General features: G+C 39.7%; 1 long non-coding RNA gene across 1 annotated transcript; it reads right to left on the reverse strand.

The window, feature by feature from the left end:
* Positions 1-1,862: 1,862 nt before the first annotated feature.
* On the reverse strand, positions 1,863-4,232 carry LOC138844548 (uncharacterized). The gene is made up of 2 exons (XR_011380482.1): positions 4,144-4,232; positions 1,863-2,065 (listed from the first exon to the last, which is right to left on the reverse strand). It is a non-coding gene; the product is annotated as an uncharacterized lncRNA (long non-coding RNA).
* Between the last annotated feature and the right edge of the window lie 728 nt (positions 4,233-4,960).

Consider the following 4,960-nt stretch of genomic DNA (forward strand, 5'->3'; position numbering starts at 1 on the left):
GATGTATTCCCCTGCTATGGATCTTTTAAAATTTTTTGTATTTAAAAAAATTAATATATATAAAACTATACATATTTACGGGGTACTATGTGATTTTAATGTGAAATGTACAATGAAAGTCAATATATTTATCCTTTCAAGCATTTAACATTTCTTATATTAGAAATATCCTTGTCAAAAAATAAAAAAAAAAATAAAATAAAAGGCCGGCGCCACGGCTCAATAGGCTAATCCTCTGTCTTGCGGTGCCGGCACACCGGGTTCTAGTCCCGGTCGGGGTGCCAGATTCTGTCCCAGTTGCCCCTCTTCCAGGCCAGCTCTCTGCTGTGGCCAGGGAGTGCAGTGGAGGATGGCCCAAGTGCTTGGGCCCTGCACCCCATGGGAGACCAGGAGAAGCACCTGGCTCCTGTCGGATCAGCGCAGTGCGCCGGCCGCGGCGGCCATTGGAGGGTGAACCAATGGCAAAGGAAGGCCTTTCTCTCTGTCTCTCTCTCTCTCACTGTCTACTCTGCCTGTCAAAAAATAAAAAAATAAATAAATAAAAAAAATAAAATAGAAATATCCAGATGACCTTTGTCAAAGATAAGTTTGCTATCAGATATATGAGTTTACTTCTAGGGTCTATATTGTGAAGAATAAAAAGTTACATGCTGGAATGTTAAAGGACAAGCAATATAGAAAGAAGTCAAAAATTCAAAACATGGTGAGAAATCGATGGCAAATGTAGAGTGATTTACTAGGATTTGATCTCTTTAATTTTTTTCTCTTTCCTATTTTTATAATCATGTTAAGTTGCTATCATGTCAAGATATGTTATTATAGCCCAAATAAGCTGTTTTTGTCACATCATACCATAAAGCAAAACATAGATTTATCAAAAATTATAAGCACGGAATCAAAGTACTCCATTAGAGAAATTCACTTACCTACAAGCAGAGTGTAATTTAGGGCCAAAGAAAAGAACTATAGTAAAAATATAAAGTAAGTATCAAAATGGCAGTGGTAAGATGTTACTTATCGCCGGCGCCGCGGCTCACTAGGCTAATCCTCCGCCTTGCGGTGCCGGCACACCGGGTTCTAGTCCCGGTCGGGGCGCCGGATTCTGTCCCGGTTGCTCCTCTTCCAGGCCAGCTCTCTGCTGTGGCCAGGGAGTGCAGTGGAGGATGGCCCAGGTGCTTGGGCCCTGCACCGCATGGGAGACCAGGAGAAGCACCTGGCTCCTGTCGGATCAGCGCAGTGCGCCGGCCGCGGCGGCCATTGGAGGGTGAACCAACGGAAAGGAAGACCTTTCTCTCTGTCTCTCTCTCTCACTGTCCACTCTGCCTGTCAAAAAAAAAAAAAAAAAAAAAAAAGATGTTACTTATCAATAATTATCTTAAACATCAATGATGTTTTTGTTTGTAAATTTCTCAATTAAAAGACAGAGTGACTCCATGGATTAAAAAGCAGGACCCACCTACATACTGCTACAAGAAAGACTCACATAGACTGACAATGAAATGTTATGATGAAATATTCTGTGCAAATGGAACTCAAAGCAAGGAGAAATGAAGGAGAAAATTTAAAAAAAAAAAACCTGAAAGGAAATTGAAATCAAATAACAAAACCTACAGGATACAGCAAAGCCGGGCAAAGGGGGGAGTTTATAATTATTAATGCCCTGCCTTAAAAACTCCAGAAAGATCTAAAATAACAAACTTAATGCTGAGCCTTGAGGAACTAGAAAAGAACAAATCATCCGGAATTTGTAGAAGGAAAAATAAAAATAAAATAAAACCCAGAGGACGAATAAATGAATTCTCTGCCTTCGGATATTTTCTTCTTTCTTGTGTCTCTTTACGTTTCAAGAATTCCCCTTAACATTTCTTATTTTTAACAATTTTTTAAATTTTATTTATTTATTTGAAACGCAGAGTTAGAGAGAGGCAGAGGCAGAGAGAGAGACAGAAACATCTTCCATCAGCTGGTTCACTCTTCACATGGCTGGACAGGAAGGGAGCAGCCAGCACTGGAACCAGTGCCCTGATTTGGGATGCTGGCATCCCAGGCAGCCGTTTAATCCACCCTGAAAAAAACGACAGCCCCCTTTCAATTTCTTGTAACACAGGTTGGCAGTTAGTGCCTTTGGGATTTTTTTAAATACAGGAAGTCCCTGCTTTGCACAACAGCATGAAACATAATGCTGACCATGCAGGCTGAATTCATGCAAATTGACCCAAATAATCAACACAGAAAATTATTATTATTCCCCAGCCTTTAAAAATGTTGTCAAAACACCAAATACTCTCTTACTGCTAATTATAAGTATATAGGTAAAGGGAAAAAAATCATAAAACATATTTGGTACATTGTGACATAAGAATTGGAAACACAGAGAATTGAAATATTTTATTTCTTTGCTAAAAAAAAGGAAAAAACTTAAGAAGAGCTGTTTGCACAGGACTTGCTTTCTTTCTCTCATAGTATAACTACCAGGTAAGCATCTTTTCTGTGCCTTGGCAAGTTGTCAAAGTCCTTTCTACATTTGGGTCAGTTTCCAATATTTTATCCCTTCAGTTTTTAACATTGTGAAATATCTCCAAGAGTTTCTTTAAGTTGAGGGTTTTTTGCTGGTGTCATTTCCTCTGGGACATGTTCATGTTTTTGTCACAGTCATTGTCTTCCTTTACGTTGATAAGTCCATCTTTCTCAGTTCCCCTGGTGCGTTTCTAGAGTGTCTTAAGCAATAGTAGCGTCAATGCCTCCACAGTCTTCTATTTCTTTTCTAAGTCCATTTCCATCTTATCTCGATTTCACTTCCAATATTATTATATTTTGTTCTTTGCTGTATTTTTATTTCTGTTTGTCAATTCCCTTTTTTTCAGAAATCCATTTCTGTAAAATTTCCTCAGAATTTATTATCAGTGACAAGGAGGCAATAAAATTAGCCACTGACCATGACTATGAAGTGCATCTGTTATTTACCTGGTGATCTGCAGACTGAACAGGCAACAGCAAATGCTGTGCTTCATGCAATTATTCATGGTTAACACACTGTGATCATTGAAATTTAAACCATGTTTTAGGGAATTTGCATTGTTTAAGTAAACCATGGTAACTGAAATCCACACATACAACTGTTCAAAGTGAACATAACAATATTGAAAAATAATGTGCTAGAAGTTTTTTAATGGGCCCTGAGGTAACTTCTGACTACTTTATGGCTCCATTTTGGGGGAATTCTGGGATGGAAGACCAAATATCATGTCCTATTGACATCTGCCTGTAACTGTAATACAGAGAGTATTTTATATATGACCACTGAATTAAAATTGTTCAATAAATCTTATTCTTGAACTTGTGACAAATGTTAGATTTTGTTATGCCAACTTTTCTTTTCTTTTTTTTTTTTTTTTTTTTTTTTTTTGGCCAGGCAGAGTTAGACAGTGAGAGAGAGAGAGACACAGAGGGAGTTATAGACAGTGAGTGACAGAAAGAAAGGTCTTCCTTCCGTTGGTTCACTCCCCCAATGGCCGCCACAGCCAGCGCACTGCGTCAATCCAAAGCCAGGAGCCAGGTACTTCCTCCCGGTCTCCCATGCGGGTGCAGGGACCCAAACACTTGGGTCACCCTCCTCTGCCCTCCCAGGTCACAGCAGAGAGCTGGACTGGAAGAGGAGCAACCGGCACTAGTACCCAGCGCCCCAACCAGAACTAGATCCCTGGGGGGGCCAGCACCCCAGGTGGAAGATTAACCAAGTGAGCCACGGCACTGGCCAACTTATTTTACCTGCAATAAAATAATCTTTTGCTTCTATCTTTCAGGCTGAAACACGAAATGCTACTCATCCTTTAAGACCCAACTCAAACGATACCTTCCCTACTGTCTTTCCCAGCTCCACCAGAGTTAGTGACACATCTTAAAGAACAATGATGCCGTCTTGTTCATTTTTGAATTCTTTGTACCCCACATACTGCCTAGTCCATACTAGATACACTAGTGTTTCTTGAATAATTATACACAAGCTATCCCAAACTTTCTTAAAAAGCAGTCTTTTCTCCTCATAAGTAAAAGGATGCTTCTCAGAATAGGATAAGCTGACAAACACAAAGGCCATAAAAGAACAGCCAGGAGATCAAGTTTGATGTTCTAGCATTTACTTACATCCAGGACCACCAGTTTCTTAATTCTGGATGCAAGAAGACGTCTTGGATGTGATGGTCAGGATGCACGACGGGAAGCCCTGATGTGCTCAGTGACTGAAAACAACCTATTATCTGCACATAAACTCTGCTGACTCACACAGGCTTTGGTGTTCGCAGTCCTCCAAAATATAATTAGTAACATGCAAGACAGGGGACTTAGGACAAAAACACCAGGCATATGGTTCAGTGTATAGATCTGAGGAAAATAGCACTTCAGCGACATTGGACCAAACATCTGTCTCCCTGTCCTTGCGAAGTACAGAATGTACTGTGGGGACTAATGAAGCTTAATAGCTTTGCTGTAACCTTGTACATTTCCTAACATCATGGTCCTCCCAAAGCCACCTTTTTGGACACCCGTCACTGAATGCATTGGCAGTGTTTTCTATAATATGCAGAATAAAATATAAACATCACAGGGTACATTTGAATGAGCTCATGGAAAAGCAAGAGACAAAATACATACATACATTCCTCATTATATCTTTCTCTTGAAAACACACACACGCACACACAAATAAAAAACAAATGCAAAAAAGGATTTGGCTCATCGGCAACATTATACAAAAAACATTCCTTTAACTTAATTCTTTTATTTGCAAATTCCCATAAACTCCCTAAACACTTAATAAACTCCATCTGATGAAAGACATTGTTGGTCTTGGTCCAGTGACACAATGGAACTCAGAACAACATCAGCTCTCCTCAATATGAAATTTGCTACGAAGTAAAAGCTATCAGGGAGAATCATAAAGGACTGCAGTGACTCTTTTCTT

Source organism: Oryctolagus cuniculus, chromosome 12, assembly GCF_964237555.1.
Source record: "Oryctolagus cuniculus chromosome 12, mOryCun1.1, whole genome shotgun sequence".
In the NCBI taxonomy this organism is placed as follows: domain Eukaryota; kingdom Metazoa; phylum Chordata; class Mammalia; order Lagomorpha; family Leporidae; genus Oryctolagus; species Oryctolagus cuniculus.